General features: G+C 42.6%; 1 protein-coding gene across 1 annotated transcript in view; it reads right to left on the minus strand.

The window, feature by feature from the left end:
• Positions 1 to 17,699, minus strand: part of slc20a2 (solute carrier family 20 member 2) — an 85,845-nt gene extending 68,146 nt beyond the window's left edge. Inside the window, exon 1 of the mRNA XM_063069072.1 lies at positions 17,482 to 17,699. The gene's annotated coding sequence lies outside the window, so the exon portion shown is untranslated. The remainder of the gene's footprint in view (positions 1 to 17,481) is intronic.
• Positions 17,700 to 21,582: the final 3,883 nt, after the last annotated feature.

The raw sequence follows: 21,582 nt of genomic DNA on the forward strand, positions 1-21,582 counted from the left end.
TAAAAAGTTAACATCCGAGGGTCTATAGTACCAACAGTGGCAGGTGTGCTCGCTCCGGGAGATGAGCGGTTGTTGTGGTGTCGGGCAGCTTTACACGGATAAGGTGGATGGTTGTGGTCGTCAGGATCATATCAAGCACAGCAAGGCGTGAAGGAAGACTCACAGAACCCTTAGAACTGCCGGCAGCAAAAGGTGTTACCGACTTGAATGAAGTGGTAAGGGTTGTATGCTTGGCAGCATTTTGTTTTAAATTTGCTTGTAGGGAAGAAGAGTTGACGGCAGGGAACGACTGAAATGCTGACTCCGTTCTAAACGTGGGTCCATGTCCATCGCCATTTGTGTTAAGTGTTCCGACTTCCACCATTCCCTCACCGTTGGTAAACTCCAGGAATTTTCAAAATCATCTGTTTCTTGCAGCATCAGAGAGATAGTTCACCGTAAAAAAAAATGTACGCCTTGAATGTGGATCACACCTTGGTCAAGTGGTTGAATCAGTGATGTTGTGTTAAGCGGCAGGAAACGCACTGTTATGTTAGGATGAATGCTGTCCAAATGTTTAGGATGGGCTGGCACATTGTCAATCAACAAAAGAACTTTAAAAGGCAAGATTCTGTACCCGGCAGTAGCGTCCCAGAGCTGTGTTACCTTCAGATGATGCCGCACTGCTTATAATTCAAGTGTTAAAGCAGTTCCCTGCCGCTCAGAGATGGCCCAGGACATGATATCGGACACTTAGGAGGCATAGTTAAATATTTCAAGCATAAAATCACTGCACCGTAGGTAAAACCAACAGAAGTTTAAGATCGCGCATCCACACCTTGCCAAAACCAATGCGAGAGTGGCGGGAGAGAGATTGTGAGGCGCGCGCACCTGACATATTGGCGGGAAAGCGGTGCTTCTCATTCCAACAGTGAGACTGTGAGTTGTGCGCACGTGACTTGTATTGGCGGGAAGGCAGTGCTCCTCGCATAACTGTGAGTTTTGGACGCATATAACGAGACGTTGGTAGAAATAGGTTCCTCACGTAACTGTGAATCCGCATTGTCTGAAGACGCATATAACGAGGATAGGGTGTAACTGGTCAATATTTTCCTGTTTATTTTTGCCTCTCTCCCTCCTTAACACTGGCGTGACAACTGAGAGACTTTATTTCATTACACATATGAAATGTTTTGTGTCATTAAAGGGTTTGGTTTATCGCAACTTAAAAAAATCATGATTGCGTATCAGTATCCTCAGAACAAATACAGACTCCATTGGTGAGCGCAGAGTTCTAGCCCTGTGAGTTGTAGTAACATTTATTTCATTGCACACTCTACTGTTGCTGCGAAGGTACAGGAGCCTCAAGACCCACACCACCAGGTTCAAGAACAGATATGACCCCTCAACCATCAGGCTCTTGAATCAGTGGGGATAATTTCACTCAACTTCAATGCTCCATTGCTATACTGTTCCCACAATCTTTGGACTCACTTTCACGAACTTATTTTATGTCCTCGATATTTATTGCTTATTTATTTATTATCATTTCATTTTTTTCTTTTGTATTTGCCCAGTTTGTAGTCTTTTGCACATTGGTTGTTTATCTGTCCTGTTGGGTGTGGTCTTTCATTGATTCTAATATGTGTCTTGGATTTACTGAGTACGCCCGCAAGAAAACATCTCAGGGTTGTATATGGTAACACATGTACTTCATTAATAAATTTACTTTGAACACAAACTTCCCATCGTATAAGACAGTGATAATAAACCCGATTCTGACTGGTTACTGAATATGCAATACCTACACAAAATCGTCACTGTATTGCTCCCTTAGTAAAATATACTAATTGCATTGATAATACACTTTAAGTTCTCAGACCAAAAGCCAACTCTACCCAAGGAAATGTTTGGTAGTTAACATCCAGCAGGCACAAGATAGAGCTTGACGTCAAACTGCTCACCACAAGGCCCTCACAACCAACACCACATGATGGAATCCTGGTGTTTTCCCAGTATATCAACAGCATGTCAGACTTGTACTAACTTGAAAAGAAGATCTCCAACTGCTCACTAGTTCAGTATATGTTTGGAAGCCAAGATCCAAACATGAATGCCAAACACTTTAGCCACAACCCAAATGGTGTTTGCAGCTTTTCCATCCACTGAGATGGAATGGAGGTTGTTCAAACTAGGTCATAAAGAAGGACTCTGTGCTCGGCTATTGAGGTAGTCATTATTTACCAAAAATTAACAGGAACTCCTGTACAGCAGGTGCAGAGTCTGGGCAGCCTTCATTCACCTCCTGAGTCCTCAAAGGAACTTCACCAGCATGTCATGCTTAGATGAGTGTAGCTTCAACAACAGGAAACACAACATTATTTCCAACAAAAGCAACCCACTTAACTGGCACTTCCTTAAACATTATCTGCACTTTTGAAATCCACAACCTTTTTCACCTTGGAGAGTAACACCACTGCTTGGGAACACTCACTTAATATTCTAACCTACAAACACACCAGCATTCTTTCAATGCTGGATTAGAATTAGGACATCACCTAATCTAAAGTATCACCAAAGTACTTTACCAAAAAAATGCATGCCTTCCCAGTCATGTATTAAAGAATAAACGGCCCCCATTAAAGGTGTTGACTGTTTATTCCCCTCTACAGATGCTGCGGAGATCCTCCATCACTTTGTGGATATTGCTCAACATTTCCAGGTTCTGCAGAATCTCCAGTGTTTGTAAAGTCAGCCACTTGGTGGAGCTCCATACAACTGAACAGAGATTCCACCACAGAACATAAAGGCGCACACCTGAGGGTTGTAAGCTACAAATAAGAATGTGGCACACAGTTCCCAGACCAATACTGCTCAATCAACCAGGGCTTCATACTTGCATCATCTCAATTCTCACTCATAAACACAAGAGATTCTTTACTATTCTGTTTACCCCTCTCCATAGATGCTGCCTAATCTAATGAGTTCCTCCAGCATTGTAAGTTAATTCTCATTCAGATGCTGTTTCCCGGTATTAATTGCCCCAGCACATCCTCAGACTGTGTTGGTTATTGATGCAAATGGCACATCTCACTGTATGTTTTGATGAACATTTAACAAATAAATTTAATCTTTAAAGCTAACCTTTAACCAAATACTATTTCTGTCAAAAAAAAATTTGGCTCCTCGTGAGGAAATTGGAAAAACCAATGTGGAGCACTTGTGATTTTTATACTTCCTTCGGCATGATGTAGTTTCTGACATTTAGGGATGTGCTTACGTATTAAGGTGTGCTCCAAATACAATTTGTTTATTATTAATATTTCCAGATTAGCCTACACAAATAATTTGTGCAAGTCTAGCACTAAGAGGAGAACTAATTAGTTTTGAAGATAATATTTAAAAGAAGACATCAAAAGGGCTTTAATCTGCAGTCTCAACAATAAGTATCAGTGTTGTGTATGATTGTCATTGAATGCATAGTTTTGATTATATCTGATTTAGATTTGAATACATGATCCATACTGACACTTCAGTGCAAAGTGCCACTATCAGGAGATGCTTTCTCTTGAAAAAGGGAGAGAAACCTTTCTTTCTAAAAAAATTCAACATTGAAACTGGTGGATGCAATTATTGGAAGTTATGGATATGGATGTAAACCAAAAAAGTTGCAAACACTAGTTCCTCAGCACCCTTTAGGGAAAGTGCTCCACCTAGAGTACCTATTCAAACAGAGAAAAATTATTATGTTCTTAAAACTTGCTTAAAAAAGATAGATCATTCTCACAGAATGCTGGGAATACTGGGCAAGCAATAAAGATGATCTGACAATCTTGAATTCACAGAAGTAGAACCAAGACAGTAAAAGGAGAACACTTCAGATTACCCATGCACTAGTCTGGGCAGATATCTCCTGACCCATCTGTGGTAGATTATACAGCCCTCACTGGCTCATCACCTCATAATCCACACAAATATTGTGCAAGCAAGTCATCCTCCAAAAGAAAATGAATAAAAACATACCAAGATCTATATCATATGGTTAATACAAATGTTCTCTGAACTTAGAAAATTAGCACTGTCGTGCTTTGGTCTGATCACCCGGGGCGCCAGAGTCCTCCAGGCTCTGACATTCCTCCTCCTGATTATTCATTAGTTACCTTCACCTGTGTTTCATTTTAGTTATCAGTGCACCTGTACCTTGTTTAGTTTCTCTTTGTTTTGCTTGTCTTTGCTTAGTCTTGAGTTACTTCCCCTGTGTGTAGTGATTTTTGAGTCCTAACATGTGTTCTCTACAAGCCAATCCTCAAGTAACAATTCTTTGTTTAACCCCATCCTTATGTCTGGTCTCCTCTGCACTTGGTCTATGTTTCTCATGGTAGTCCATGGGTTAAACACACAGAACTTTGCCCTAACAACCCTGGTTCAAACCAGCCTGGCAACCACCTCTGCTACAAGCACACTGAGCGCAATTAGTGATAAGTGTGTTCAAACCCAAACACACCAACCACAGACCATCTGATTAAGTCCCGACACACATTACATTTCTCCAACACTTTCAAGACTTTACCTCAGGCTGGTCATGTATTACAAAGTAAACCAAAATTATTCTAAAGAGAATGTGTTACTACTCTAAGGCTCGGAAAGAAGAACATCATCTTCAAATACCTTTTTAGCTCATTCTCTGCCTTTGGTAAGAAGTCATTATTGTACTGTCATTGGTTCAAATATAGAAAAAAATTTTCAGAAGTCATTGATCATTACTTTTAAATACGGACATATGTATTTGTACACATCCAAAAAAGATATTTGTGGCACTTACACAATTGTTCTTAGTGCATTATCGGTGAATTAAAGAGCAATAATAGAGCATGCATTGCTTCCATCACAGCAATTAATGTAGCTGGAGTTATCAAAAAATGATTCATATTTCATTAAAGTAGATTAACCCTGGCACACAAAAAAATAGAATATAATGCGTTGAGAGACTGCATCAATCTCAATACCATTGAGTGAATTCTTGGCTCAGTGACAACACTCTTTTCCCCCAGAGCCAAAAGGTACAGGGCTCACACAAGTATAGTGTGAGGAATTCAGATCCCTTGGTCTGAGGTGTGCATCACCAATCACACCAACCCAAACACCATCATGACCCTCAGCTCCTTTATCATATATCACAAAACACTTCTGCACTTTGGACATATCACCACAAGGATACTCCCAGATGTGGAACAACATCCTTATCAGACACACACTATTAATCAGCTCAGAACTATTCCACTATTTCACAGTTTCCAAGAAAAGTTGAAAAGATTAGAAAATGTACATTAATGCAAATCTAGTACAAGAGGACAATTCAGGAAAGGTTCACCACTTTCGTCTCAAAATGCTACTATCAGAGAGCCTTTAATAATCACAAATTCTAGAAATTATGATGCTCCCACAAGGGAGTAGGTTAGGAAAATCAGGAAGTGGGATTAGACTGAAAAAATGTATGTGCACCTCTTCCAACCTGGTCTTTTGTACTCAGTCCTCATGACATGGCCTCTTCTGCATCAGCAAGACCAAGGGCAGATCAGTAACAGTTTTGCAGAGCGCCTGCACTCTGTCCGCAACAGCCGTCATGAGCTTCTGGATGCATGTTACTTCAACTGCTGTCACCTTGCCTATACCAACCAACCTTCTCCACTGCCACAGGGAAACCAAGTACAAACTTGAAGAACAGCAGCCCTTGGATCGCCTACAACTCAATGGTATGAACACTGAATTTTACAGTTTGAGGTAATCCACTCCCATCAGTTCACCTTTACCAGCCCTTCCATCCACCACATTACCTCATTGTGACCCTCTCACCCACACACCTAAGATCTGGTTCCACCAGCTTCTGATGCACCCCTTGCTCTCACTTCAATATACTTTCATTCTCTACACACTAGGTCCTGATGCAGGGTCTCAACTGGAAAAAAAACAACCGTCACTTTGTCTCCACAGATGCTGGTTGACCCACTGAGTTCCACCAGGAGTTTTTTTTTCTCTTCGGTTCAATCTAGCAGTTCTATGTCTTTCAGGATCCAACCTCTTTAGTCATGGTATCAGAGAGACATCATTGCATTCACACGGTAGATAACACAGACTTAGAGGTTTCACCCAAAATGAGAATCCATTAATGCTTCCAAAGTATCATTTGTCCAGTAGAATCCCAATCTTGATTGGGGACACAACTTGCTTGATTAGTTTTAGATTCTGCTCCCTCTACTTGGGCACCATTCTCCAAATATCATTGAGAAGGAATGGCAGGCTCAGAACCATCCGATCAAGAGTTTGATTTATTGCCAATTATTCTATTCAGTATTTCCAAATTTATCTATTAAGCAGCTAGCTCGTACTCTTTAAAGGACAGAGTTTGCTGCACATCATTGGATTAAAGTTTCTGTACTGTACCTCTATGTCCACGATGTACTTGTATCACAGTTATGGAAATACAGGATGGAGTGGGCCTTTTAGCCCAAGTCCACACCAACTAAAAAGACTAAATCCTGCAGGGAATATTAGTGAACCAGTTACATATTAAAAATTATGGTCAATTGCCGGATGCCAGAACACCAGATTGATTAAATTCAATTTCACAACCAGATGTAGAGGGATTTGAACTCCAAGTTCAGGGTGTTAAAGGGGAGTGATGGAACTGGTGGGATAAGGGAAAACAAAGGGAGGAGAGAAGTGATTACCAGAAGTTAGAGAAATCCATGTTCATGTGGTCGGATTGGTGACCACACACCAGCCCTTCTGCTTCCCTTCGTATGCCCATCACCCACACACCCCTTCTTCCAGTTCCCCTCCTCAGTCCCTTCCCTCTATTTCACAGTCCACTGTCCTCTCCTTCAGCTGTCACCTCCACTCCCTTTCTCAGCTTCTTACATCATTCCATCACCCACCAGCTCTTGCTCCACCCCTCCCCTTCCTTTTTGTAATGGCTTCTCCTCTCTTTCTCAACCTGAAAATGGGGGACACCTCCCTCTCCCTTATTAGGGAGAGAGAGAACCTGTGGTTTGTCGAATACCGGATGAACTGCGATAGTCTTTGGGGTAACTGCAAGGTCTGTGTCTTTGTTACTGCTTAGCTCACACTTGTGCTTGGTAGCGGGTACGCTTTTTTTTGCGGGGGGGTCATCATTGTCCCGCTGCCGCTTACGCGCGGGAGGGGGGACGTTGGGGTTCTCGTGTTTAACTGTCGCTCATTCTTTGGGGCACTTCTCTGTTTTTGTGGATGTTTTGCGAAGAAAAAGCATTTCAGGATGTATATTGTATACATTTCTCTAACATTAAATTGTACGTTTGAACCTGAAACATCACCTGTCTACTTCCTCCAGCATTTTGTGTCTTGATCCAGATTTCCACATCTGCAGTCTTTCTTGTGTCCTCATCAATATCCTGGCAACTACCATCAATCAGAAACTCATCTTAACCAGCTGCAAATACTATGGCTACAAGTCAAAGGCTGGTACCCTATGATGAGTGATTTACTGGACACACCAATACTATGTGTCTATAAGGCACAAGAACACTGGAATATTTGTACTTTCTTTGATCACTGCAGCTTCCAATCAATCAAGAAGCTCCACACTATCTAAGGCATCCCATACTCGTTCATCCCATACTTCACCTCAATCCTTTCATTACCAGCACAGCAACTCTGACAGCAGTTCCTGCACCTACAACTTTCAATGACAGCAGATGCCAAGGGACATCACCTGTCCCTTCAAGTTCATTGTCATGTGTACAAGTACAGTGAGATACAGGTACAATAAAAACTTGCTTGCATACTGTCTGAAAGTTTATTTTTATGCTAATTATTTTTTCATTTATTGTAATCTTATGCCTTTGAACTGTAGTGCAGCCACACAAAAAAAATCAACAAATTTCACACCATACAAGACAATAATAAAAAACTTGATCCTGATTTGTATCAATTAGCAGCAGACGGATCCTGACCCGGATCTGGGCCGTACCCTCCAAATATCCGGACCTGCCTCTCGTTTTTTTTTGCACTACCTTACTTTCCCCTTTCTATTTTCTATTTATGATTTATAATTTAAATTTTTAATATTTACTATCGATTTGTATTCCAGGGAGCACAAAGAGCAGAATCAAATATCGCTGTGATGATTGTACGCTCTAGTATCAATTGTTTGGTGACAATAAAGTATAAAAAGCATCAGCGAGTTGTCGCTGTGCCTTGGCAAGGTAGAGTTCAGTATACCAGACTACTGCAGTGCCCCCTCATCAGCGGGTTTTATGGTAAGGTTAGGATTGGTGTGGAGGGAGAGGAGAGCAGAGCGTTTGGAAGGAATGAGGTTGGAATGGGAACAAGGTGTGGTAAAGTTGAGACAGTTGATATCCCATCAGAGGTCAGCAATAAAAAGATCCAGAGCAGGCAGAAGATCAGAGTGGGGTGTCCATGAAGAGGAGGAGGGTTGAAGATGGGAGAAGGGGTCATGTGTGGGGGTAGGAAAGTCAGGTAGCCTCCAACCTGATGGCATAAACATTGATTTCTCTAACTTCCATTAATGCCCCTCCTCCTCTTCTTACCCCATCATATATATATATATATTTTTTTTTTCCCCTCTCTCTTTCCCTCTCACAATAACTTTTTGCCTGTTCTCTATCTTCCTCTGGTGCTCCCCTCCCCCTTTCTTTCTTCCAAGGCCTTCCGTCCTATGATACTCCCCCTTTTCCAGCCTTGTATCCCTTTTGCCAAACAACTTTCCAGCTCTTAGCTTCATCCGTCCCCCTCCTGTTTTCTCCTATCATTTTGGGTCTCCCCCTCCCCTTTCAAATCTCTTACTATCTCTTTTTTCCGTTAGTCCTGACGAAGGGTCTCGGCCCAAAACCTCAGCTGTACTTCTTCCTAGAGATGCTGCTTGGCCTGATGTGTTCCACCAGCATTTTGTGTGTGTTACTTGAATTTCCAGCACCTGCAGATTATCTCCTGTCTGCAGTACTAGTACTGTACAGTTGTTGTTACCAATACACACAGATTAGACTACACTTTTCTGATTTCTGTCTCTTGGCATTCAACCAAAGATACTTTGTCAACATTTTATTTTACCAGGGACTGCCCATTTCTTGGAAAATCAGCCAGTTGTACTGTATCTAGCAAGTACATTCTGCAAAAGGTCCCTACAGGCTAAGCCAATGAAATAAAAACAGCAGGAGTTAAAAAGCGGTGGCTCAAATAACTACACATTACTTCTTCTTCCTGCATCTACAAAAAAAAAGAGTGGGACATAACGTGCCTGCCGAATTTCTTTAGCCTCCTTGACAAGGTTGATCAGATAGCAAAAATCAAATGGGTTTACTGGGACAGTTGAAGATGCAGGAACTTGTTAGATATGGACATTTTGATAGTGATACAGTGAAGTGAACAAGCACAAATATTAGTGAGACATGTAGAAGGTACATTAATAGTAACCTCCAACATTATTCAATATCGAAGTATTATCAAACCAGAATAATAAACATGGAGATATGGTGGTAAACAGGAAAAATCTTTCACAGGGTGCGTATTTCCCCTATGGTGTCCCTGAAACTAAGGGGTTAACGTTCTCAAAATAAAAGTATCAAATACTTAGGACTGAGATGAAAAGAAATTTCTTCACTCAGAAAGTGGTGAATCTTTGGACTTCTGTAGACAAGAGAACTGCAAGAGGATGAGCCACTGAGTCTTTTCAAGGCAGAAATTGGTAGATATTAAGAGAATCAAAGGATATGGGGTTAGAACAGGAAAGTAGCACTGAGGTAAAAGATTAATCATGATTTTATGAATGGCAGTGCAGCACTAGGGTCCAAATGACCTATACTTATTTCTATTTCTCAAGGAAAGAACCTAAATCTATCACAATGCATTTAATAGCAATGAGTATACAGCCAGATCAGAAATATGGAAGATAAACATGAAAAAAGACAATAGGATCATGTTTATCTATTCAGATGAACTTTAAGGAAGTGACATAGAACAGATAAGGGGAAGGAAATGGGTGGATGTGATGTATCTGGGTTTTATAAAGACTGTCAATCGGATCTATATGGAATTGGGAATCATATATTGCCATGCAAAGTGAATTGGTTATTGAACAAAAAAGCAAAGAATGAAAATATACAAAGTTTATGAGATTATCAACCAGTGATTAGTCGAAGAAATCACAGGCACTGGTGCTTGGGCCCCAGCAATTCATTATCCACGGTAATTTGTCTGAAGGGACCATAGTCATAGTCACAGTCATAGTCGTACTTTATCGATCCCGGGGGAAATTGGTTTTCGTTACAGTTGCACCATAAATAATTAAATAGTAATATGTAAATTGTGCCAAATCCCATATAAATAACTTTGCTGCAAATAAACTGGGCATAGCATGGAAAACAATGAGTGAGTGTGAACACAGTGAATAGAATTATAAAATGTGGGAAAAGCATGTTGTGCAAACAGAGATACATGGAGTACTTGTTAAAGGGAGTGATATTCAAAGGAATCCAGGTGATTTTATACACACAAGTCACTGAAATGTTGAAGTAAAAGTTACTGCCTGTATAAGTACACAATTCCAGCATTAGAGTCTGAAAACTAATCTAATTTTTTAAGGAGGTCTTACGACTACTTTACACCTAATGGATGTTTAGATTAATGATTTACACCTTAGCTCAAAGGGAACAAATATCCTTACAGATAGGTTTGCTAGAGCATTTGGGGGATTGGAATTGGAGTGATAGGGTTGAAGACGGGGCAGTTGGTATTCAAGTCAACCAGTGTGTATTGAGATTATGAGGAAGGACAGGCAGATGACTGGGTAAATTTGCAGTCAGCGTGATGAGTTGAAATTGGGGCAAAATTGAAAGAGTTGATGAATGCAGGACTGAAAAGTGGTATATTTGAATGTACATATTTTAACTGTCGTTCATTCTTTGGGGCACTCCTCTGTTTACGGGGATAGTTGCAAAGAAAAAGCATTTTAGGATGTATATTGTATACATTTCTCTGACATTAAATATACCTTTGAAACATGATATAAGGGCAATAAGGTAATTGATCTTGTAGTACAGTTAGAGAATGTCAGGCGTGACATTGTGGACATTGCTGAGTTGCGATTGAAAGGAGATCATAATTGTAATCTCAACATCCTATTGTATCAAAAGGATAGGCAGGTAAGCAGCAGGGGTGGGGTGGGGTGGTGCTGTTGATCAAAAATGAAATCAAATCTTTAGAAAGAGGATCAGAAAATGTAGATTCCTTATGGGTATAGTTGAGAAGTGCAAGGGTAAAAAGACCTTGTTAGCCTCCAAATAGTAGCCAGGATGTGGGCTACAAATTACAGTGAGAGTTAGAAAATTCATGTCAAAAGGACAATGGTATGATTGATAATCATAGGGATTTCAATATGCAGGTACATTGGGAAAATCAGGTTGATGCTGGGTTCCAGGTGAGGGAATCTGTACAATACCTGCAAGATGAGTTTTTAGAGCAGACTGTAGTTGACCCCACTAGGGGAAAGGCAATTCTGCATTGAGTGTGGTGTAATGAACCAGATTTGATTAGGAAATTTAAGGTAAAGGGACCCCTATGAGGCAGTTATCAAAATATGATGGAATTCATCCTGCAGTTTGAGAAGAAGCTAAAATCAGATGTATCAGGATTACAGTGAAATAAAGGGAATTACAAATGCATGAGAGAGGAGCTGCCCAAAAATGATTAGAAGGGGAAATTAGCAAGGATGACAGCAGGGCAGCAATGTCTGGAGTTTCTGGGAGCAACTTGGAAGGCGCAGGATAGACACATACCAAAGAGATATTCTAATGGGAGGATGAAAAATATACACACACAGACACACACATAAAGAGTAAAAGAAAGGCAAGAGTGGATATTGGAACGCTGGAAAATGACTCTCAAACAATAGTTACGATGATTAATTTTACAACTATGTTGGTGACATTGTGCAAAGAATAAGTATTGGCCAGGACACTGGAGATTAACTCCTTGTTCTTTTTTGAAATTCTATCCATGATCTTTTACCATCTCTGATAATGCAGCAGACCAGCTCGTTTTTTAGTATCATTCTAGATGTTGTATACTTTCCTGAACGGAAAATAATCCAGAACCTTCTAAATTACTTATATCATAGGAGGTCATTCAACCCATTAGATGTATGCTAACTCCCCACAGATCCATCCCGTTTACCCTTTCAATTCCCCAGCAAGATGGCGCCAGGAAGTGGCAACTCTGCATGCAGCTTGGAAGGGAATCATCACATTCCCATTTAGGAACTTGACAAATCCACAATCATAGCCATGGGTATTTCAGTAAGCAACATCGTTTTAAGTTGATTTTTTAAAAAATCTATCGACAGAAATTCTGTCGATCCTCAAAATCGACAGAACTTAGATGGCAGACTAAGCTCACGAGTGCATTTCCCTTTAAGAAATCAGAAGTGGGAAGGCATGCTGGTCTGCAGGTACGATTGAAACAGAGCCTTTAGACACCCCACTCCCCACTATCCTGCCAGTGAGTGTACAGTCTCTGGAAAATAAAATTGAAGACCTCAGAGCAAGATTGCAACACTAAAGGGACATCAGGGATTGCTGTGTACTGTGCTTCATGAAAACATGGCCCACCCCCACTATTTCAGAAGCACACTGCAGCTTGAGAGCTCCACCATCCACGGCAACGACAGGACAGCGGAGTCTCTTAAAGATAAACGTGGCAGACTGTGTTTCATGGTTAACTCGTCAAGGTGCATAGAAGTGATGATTCTGTCTCAGTCCTGCTCACCCGGCGTGGAACATCTGTCACGTGCCATCCATTATCTGGTGAGGAAGTTTTCCGCTGTTACCCTGCTAATGGTGTACATTCCATCCCTGGCCAATGGAGGCATCAGAGGAACAAAACACCATGATCAGCAGCCACAAAACAGTGCAGCTTGTTGCCTTCCCAATCACTGGGGAGGTTTTCAACCAGTTCAGCTTGAAGAAGTCTCTGACCAACCACCAGCGACATCTCACCTGTGAAACCAGAGGAGCCCACACACGTGACCACTGTTAACTACCATTAAGGAAGCTTACTGTGCCATCCCATGCCCACACTTTGGTAAGTCCGATCACTTCTACTCCTGGTACACAGGCAGAGTCTGACAACTGCAGCACCAGTAATGAGGGCCACGAAGGTATGGACGAGGGAGGCAAAAAGGAGTGCTTACAAGACTGCTTTGAATCGGTGGACTGGGACAATATTCCGGGATTCGTCTTTGAATCTGAATGATTGTCATCGATTTCATCAAAACCTACATGGATGAGTGTGTGCCTTTGAGTACATACCAGACATACATACCCAAACCAAATGCTGTGGAGATTTGCAGTCTACTGAGGGTTAGGTCTGTGGTAATCAAGAGACTGGTGATCTAAAATGTCCATGTACAATGGAAGGGTATTTTAAGAAAGAAAAAAACAACTCAGATTGAAGTAGGAGATGGAATTGGACGCACGTCACCTCTGGCAGGGTTTGCAAGCCATTACAAACCTAACCTCATGAATCGCTTCACTCTGAGATGATCTCAATGCCTTTTATGCACACTCTGAAAGGGAGAATAAAACTACGCCTGTATGATTCCCTGTAGCATCTGGTGACCATGTGATTTCTGTCCAGATGATGTGTCAGATCATCTTTCAAGAGGGTGAATCCTTGCAAAGCATCAGGCCCTGATGGTGTAGCTGGTACGGCACTGAAAACCTGTGACAACCGACTGGTCGGAGTGTTCACGGACATCTTCAAACTCTCACTGCTGCATCTGGTGGTTCTCACCTGCTTCAAAAGGACAACAATCATACCAGTGCCCAACATGAGCAGGGGGTGAGCTGCCTCAATGACTATCGTCCAGTTGCACTCCTATTTACAGTAATGAAGTGTTTGACAGGTTGGTCACAGCCAGAATAAAGTAAGGACCTGGACCTGCTACAAATTGCCTATGGCTACGATAGGTTTCGCACGGATGCAATCTCACTGGCTCTCCACTTAGCTGATTGAGAGATCAGCAGTGGAAAGGGTGAGCAATTTCAAGTTCCTGCATGTCAACATCTCTGAAGATCTACCCTGGCCCAACATATTGATGCAATTACAAAGAAGACATAAAAGCAGCTATATTTCATTAGGACTTTGAGGAGATTTGGTATGTCACCTAAGACTCCATGAAATGTCTACAGATGTACTGTGGAGAGCATTCTAACTGGTTGCATCACAGTCTGTTATGACAGGACCACTGCACAGGATTGGAAAAAGCTGCATGCAGAAAGTTGCAAACTCAACCAGCTCCATCATGGACACTAGGGTCCTCAGCATAGAGGACAACTTTCAAAAGGTGATACCTCAAAAAAGCAGCATCCATCAGCACAATACAGGCCCTTCAGCCCACGAATCTGTGTCCAACATGTCCTTACCTTAGAAATTACCTAGGGTTCTCATAGCCCTCTATTTTTCTAAGCTTCATGTACCTGTCCAGGAGTCTCTTAAAAGACCCTATCCTATCCGCCTCCACCACTGTCAGCCCATTCCATGTGCTCACCACTCTCCGCATAAAAAAAAACTTACTCCTGACATCTCCTCTGTACCTACTTCCAAGCACCTTAAAACTGTGCCCTCTCATCTTAGCCATTTCAGCCCTGGGAAAAAACCTCTGACTATCCACACGATCAATGCCTCTCATCATCTTATAAACATCTATCAGGTCACCTCTCATCCTCCATCCCTCCAAGGAGAAAAGGCCAAGTTCACTCAACCTATTCTCATAAAGCATGCTTCCCAATCCAGGCAACATCCTTGTAAATCTCCTCTGCACCTTTTCTATAGTTTCCACATCCTTCCTGTAGTGAGGAGACCAGAACTGAGCACAGTTCTCCAGGTGGGGTCTGACCAGGGTCCTATATAGCTGTAACATTACCTCTCGGCTCCTAAACTCATTCCAAGATTGATGAAGGCCAATGCACCATATGCCTTCTTAACCACAGAGGCAACCTGCACAGCAGCTTTGAGTGTCCTATGGACTCAGACCCCAAGATCCCACTGATCCTCCACACTGCTAAGAGTCTTACCATTAATACTATATTCTGCCATCATACTTGACCCACCAAAATGAACCACTTCACACTTAAACACGAGGAAATCTGCAGATGCTGGAAATTCAAGCAACACACACAAAATGCTGGTGGAACGCAGCAGTTTAGGCAGCATCTATAGGAAGAGGTACAGTCGACGTTTTGGGCCGAGACCCTTTGTCAGTCCTGACAAAGGGTCTCGGCCCAAAACGTCAACTGTACCTCTTCCTAAAGATGCTGCCTGACCTGCTGCATTCACCAGCATTTTGTGTGTGTCACCTCACACTTATCTGGGTTGAACTCCATCTGCCACTTCTCAGCCCAGTTTTGCATCCTATCAATGTCCCACTGTAACCTCTGACAGCCCTCCACACTATCCACAACACCCCCAACCTTTATTACATATTGGCCCTGTACTGCTGCTGCAAAATAACCAACTTCACAACACACATAATGCCAGTGAGATTCTATCAGATTCTGTAGTCCTTCTAGTTTATTCCCTCACACATGTCCATCATCTCTAATTCTTTGGCCTGTAACCTACAGTTAAGTGTAATTACAATAGCCTTTCTATCCATAATATGGGAGGACACCAGAAGGCAGGAGGCAAATCTACAGATTAAGAAGATACTATAATAACAAGCTACAGCAATAAACAACCTGCTGGAGGAACTCAGCGAGTCGAGCAACACAGGTTGGGTGAAAGGAATTGTTAATGTTTCTGGTTGAAATACTTCATCAGGAACTGAACTACAAAGTAGTCGAGATTAGGATTGAACTCAGATTGAGACAACAGCAGCAATTCGTTCCTATGTTAGCTGGAAGATCTACAGATTGAGCCATAACAGATAAACACACACACACAAAAGAACAGAATGTATCCAAAGCAATACATTTCAAAACTAACTCAGAGTAGAAAAAATGATTTAGTGATGAATGACAGCACAATATTAACCCTAAAAACAGCAATAATAACATAAATTCATTTGACAAAACACACAAAATGCTGGAGGAACTGAGCAGGTCAGGCAGCACAAAATCAAGCTTGAAAACTGCAAATGGAGGATGTCAAATCAAACTTTCTAATTAGTTACAGCTATCTTTAAAGGATTAATGAAAGGAAAATGAAGAGAAAATCATAGTACTACAGGGGATGGAAAAATTTCAAATAAAAATATAAAGCTGTACGTGTTCAGTGGGTCAGCTGCATTTATGCTCTAACTCAAAGGTTTTAGAGTATTCTGTCAGAAGGTCAACAGCCTCAAACTCTTCTCTTTATATCAATGTGAACTACACTGAAATACTGTATATAAAAGCTACTGTTCGTTAGTGCACAATCTCAGCATTAGAGTCTGACAACTGAGCTGATGTTTAAGGAGATAAGGGGTTGAAAATATAAGCTCAGCCTACTGAACCACACATTTACACGGAAAATACCGTGTTCACATGCCATCCAGTTCACACCAGTTCGAATTTTGTTATTATAGATCCCATCTTTGTTGCATCCAGTGACACCATGCATTCACAGGAAATGCCACACATCCCCTACATTTGATGCTCTGCGTCCTATGTTATAACACAGAGAACTATATTTCGCAGAAGTGCTGGTCAGGGGGGCGAGAGGAGAATTCGGGAAAAGAGAAGAGCAGTGCTCGCCTTTCAGTTCCTAATTTTACATGGACCACAACCGCTGGCGCTCCTGCCACCGGGTTCACTGAGTGCTCCGGCCAGAGTGAAAGTCAGCGGAGGGGGGAGGGCGAGGGGCCGCGGCCGCCAGTGAGGGAACGTGTCAAACTCCAGAGCGCTGCGATTCAATGGCTCTCTCTGTAGTCGCCCTGCCGGAGATGGAGTTTACTCGAGGATTTCCCCATCGGCTGAGGGGTGGCCGCACAAGCACGCCGTGAGGCCCGGGTCAGCCTCCCACGGCCGCGCCAGGCTCCACTCAGCTTCCGAGCTCCCACTACCGGGTTCGATCTGGGCGCTCACATGGAGCCGATCGCATTTCAGTCCATGTGGCTGCCACTGTGAAGGGATTCCGCTATAACGCGACCTGCTCGCCTCATGCCATAAAAGGAAATGTTTAAAAAAAAACATCGGAGCGTTCGGACTTTCGTCCGCCCGACCCTTATGCTCTTGCTTCCGAACGCGGGATCCGAGCCTCCGCTTTACAACAAATGAATCAGGAAAGGGGAGAATCGATTGCGCGACCGGGGTGTATGAACAGAGGAAAAGAAGGTCGTGGCCCGGCCACCGTGTGGCATCTTAGAGGGAACTTAAATTAGGTAAATTTAACTAGAGCAACGGGGAGTAAAAAATAAATGTCATTAAACAAACTTCACGCTGACGACACGCAGGGCCCGCGTGTACTCACCAGATGCGCTGCCCTGGCCACTGGAAGTCAGAAGCTGGCCTGATCGTGAGGCGGTTTCTCAGCCAGAAACGCGCCTGCCGCCCCAAACGTTGTGAGACTCTCGTCCCAGGTCCGTTGCTGGGGTTTTCCTCCCAATTCAGACTTCAGACTGATCTAAACCGCCATGTTAACCCAAGTACGAGCTGAGGGAGCGGCTCTGACTCTCTTTATAGCAGCGGGAGAGAGGAGGCGGAGCAGCGGTAGAGTCCCTTGTGGGTGGAAACGAGGGATCCACGGAGGTACCGTGCTTAATACTGCGAGAGGGGAAACTAGATACAGTACCGCCCCTACGCGTTGTTGTGTGCCCTACTGAACCAAACATCCGTGCCGAGCCGAGCCGAGCCACGAAAACTGACACCAGACACCCTGTGCAACAAATACCAGCACCAGCCGCACTGTATATGCGGCCACAATTTTTACCATAAACATTCGCCTTATCTCTGTCAGAACTAAAACAGTAACAGGCGATTTATTAACACCAGCACTAGAACCGGCAATGAGTGAACTCTTGTCACCAGGTCAAGTCTCGCCTTTTCGAGAAACTGTTACCAGTCAAACCCTGAGTGCTGGCATCACCCAGCCCAGGGTCGTCATCATTAACACGGTCACAACGTATATCACAAGCACCAAAATCAGCTACAGCACCGATACGAGCATCAGCATACCACAAACTCCAAGTCCAGGGTCATTTCTACCATAATCAGAACCAGCTTCCACACAAGCTTGCGATGTTTCTCAATGTAAAAGAGGTATATAGAGCCAGTGTACGTCTATAAACATCAGCAGCATTATCCATAAAGGCTACCAGACACTCCGATTATATCCATAAACACCTTTCCAAGTATAACAGGAAACAGTGCACCCACATAGATACCATGAACTATTGCAGCCATTCAGAAACATAATTAACCACCCTACTTGAAACAGCATTAACTCCAGCTCAAATCACCATCAGTTGAACAATGACAAATTCATCTATCTAACATAGATATCCCTGATCAGTAGATGGGCTTGGGAAAATCTCACTGCTCTCACAATCTACCTCAATATGACTTTGCCTGCCTGCAATACACATAGGGTTGCTATAGTAGGTGATTTTAACTTTCCACATATTGACTGGGATTCCAATACTGTAAATGGACTAGACAGGATAGAGTATGTCAAATGTGTTCAGGGAAATTTCCTTCATCAGTCTGTAGAGGTTCCAACAAGGGTGTGTGCGATACTGGATCAGCTGTTAGGGAATGAGGCAGGACCGTTGACAGATGTTTGTGTAGGGGAACATTTTACATCCAGTGACCACAATGCCACTCGTTTCAAAGTAAATATGCAAAAAGCTAGGTCTGGGCCACGGCTTGATATTCTAGATTGGAGAAAGGCCAGTGTTGATGGTATCAGAAATGATCTGGCAAGTGTAGACTGGGACGGGCTGTTTTCCTGCAAAGGTGTACTTGGAAAGTGGGAGTCCTTCAAAAATGACATTTTGAGAGTACAAAGCTTGTATGTGCCTGTCTGAATAAAGGGTGAAAACAACAGGGGCAGGGAACCTTGATTTTCAAGGGACATTGAGGCCCTGGTTAAGATTTTTTTAAAACGGGTGCATAACAAGTAGAGGAAAGTAGGATCAAACAAAGTGCTTATGGTGTACAAGAAATGCATGAGAATGCTTCAGAAAGAAATCAGGAAGGCTTAAAGAAGGCATGAAGATCCTCTAGCAGTCAAAGTGAAGGAGCATCCTAAGGAATTTTTTAGATAAGTGAAGGGCAAAAGGATTGCAAGGGACAAAATTGGTTCTCTGGAAGACCAGAATGGAGCCAACAACAGATGGGGAAGATCTGAAATGAATTCTTTGCATCTGTATTTCCTCGGGAGGCTGATACAGAGTTTATGGAAGTGAGGCAAAGCAGCATCAACTCATGGACCTTGTACAGATTACAGAGGAAGAGGTGTTTGCTACCCTGAGACGAGTTGGGGGAATAAATCCCCAGGTGCTGACAAGGTATTCCTCCAGACCCGACAGGAGGCAAGTGCAGAGATTGTAAGGTAGAAAGGTTTTTGTGAGGTTTTGCACTTCAGTAGGACCAAGCAGGGTAGGTCTTACACAGTGAACGGTCAGGTACTGAGGAGTGTGGTAGAACAAAGGGATCTGGGAATTCTAGTCCATAATTCTTTGAAACTACTGTCATGGGAAGATAGGGTTGTAAAGAAATCTTTTGGCATATTGGCCTTCATAAAACAATCTATTGAGTTCAGAAGATAAGGGCATTTGATAAGGCTTATTGAGAAAGTAAGGAGGCATGGGATCCAAGGGGACATTGCTTTGTGGATCCAGAAATGGCTTGCCCACAGAAGGCAAAGAGTGATTGTAGACGGGTCATATTCTGTATGAAGGTCTGTGACTAGCGGTGTGCCTCAGGGATTTGTTCTGGGACCCCTTCTTTTCGTGATTTTTATAAATGACCTTGATGAGGAAGTGGAAGGATGGGTTAGTAAGTTTGCTGATGACACAAATGTTGGAGGTGTTGTGGATAGTTGGGAGGGCTGTCAGAGGTTACAGTGGGACATTGATAGATAGGATGCAAAACTGGGCTGAGAAGTGGCAGATGGAGTTCAACCCAGATAAATGTGAAGTGGTTCATGTTGCTAGGTCAAATATGATGGCAGAATATGGTATTAATGGTAAGATTCTTGGCAGTGTGGAGGATCAGAGGGATCTTGGGGTCCAAGTCCATAGGACGCTCAAAGCAGCTGCGCAGGTTGACTCTGTGGTTAAGAAGGCGTACGGTGTATTGGCCTTCATCAATCGTGGAATTGAATTTAGGAGCTGAGAGGTAATATTGCAGCTATTTGGACCCTGGTCAGACCCTACTTGGAGTACTGTGCTCAGTTCTGGTCGCCTCACTACAGGAAGGATGTCGAAGTCATGGAAAGGGTGCAGAGGAGATTTACAAGGATGTTGACTGGGTTGGGGAGCATGCCTTATGAGAATAGGTTGAGTGAACTCGGCCTTTTCTCCTTGGAGCAACGGAGGATGAGAAGTGACCTGATGGAGATGTACAAGATGATGAGAGGCATTGATCGTGTGGATAGTCAGAAGTTTTTTCCCAGGGCTGAAATGGTTGCCACAAGAGGACACAGGTTTAAGGTGCTGGGGAGTAGGTACAGAGGTGATGTCAGGGGTAAGTTTTTTACTCAGAGAGTGGTGAGTGCGTGGAATGGGCTGCCGGCAACGGTGGTGGAGGCGGACACAATAGGGTCTTTTAAGAAACTTTTGGATAGGTACATGGAGCTTAGAAAAATAGAGAGCTATGGGTAAGCCTAGTATTTCTAAGGTAGGGACATGTTCGGCACAACTTTGTGGGCTGAAGGGCCTGTATTGTGCTGTAGGTTTTCTATGTTTCTATGTTTCTACACTTTCTATGTAACTATAACACTTCATTCTGCATTTTATTAATATTTTCCCTTGTACCACCTCAATGTATGAATACGGACACCATCATCTTCATCAGCAATCACTTGTAGTCGAGTATGATACTGACACCACCTGTGCCATAAATACCAGTACCAGCCACATTGTAAATTTGGACCATGACACAGTCACATTATCTCAGTCACAGATGAAACAGTAACAGGTGTTCTACTAACATCAGCATTGCAATTGGTGTGATGAAGTGGATGACATACAAAAAAAAGTTTTCACTGTACTTCGGTACTTGTGACAATAATAAACCAATTTACCAGTACGCTCTTATAAGGCAAATGCTCTACTCACTGTTTTAGAAAGTCACCTACAAACACAGCCAGGAAGTCTGCCCTTCAGTGTGTATAGTACAACCAGCAATGGCAAAAAGACACAGGTCAGTTGACAAGTTTTAGAGAAGTGAAATAGTTTAAGATGTTTCATGGGGATCTGATATATTCTTCTCACTTATGTTTTGTAATGCACTTTCTGCTGAAGAGTTGCACTGAAACAATCCTGTGTAGAACTTATCACAGAAAACGCAGTCAGGCTAAAAAAAAACCCCTTGAATTGAGTCTCTTTCACATTTTATCATCAATATT

Source organism: Mobula hypostoma, chromosome 16 (assembly GCF_963921235.1).
Source record: "Mobula hypostoma chromosome 16, sMobHyp1.1, whole genome shotgun sequence".
NCBI classification, from domain to species: domain Eukaryota; kingdom Metazoa; phylum Chordata; class Chondrichthyes; order Myliobatiformes; family Myliobatidae; genus Mobula; species Mobula hypostoma.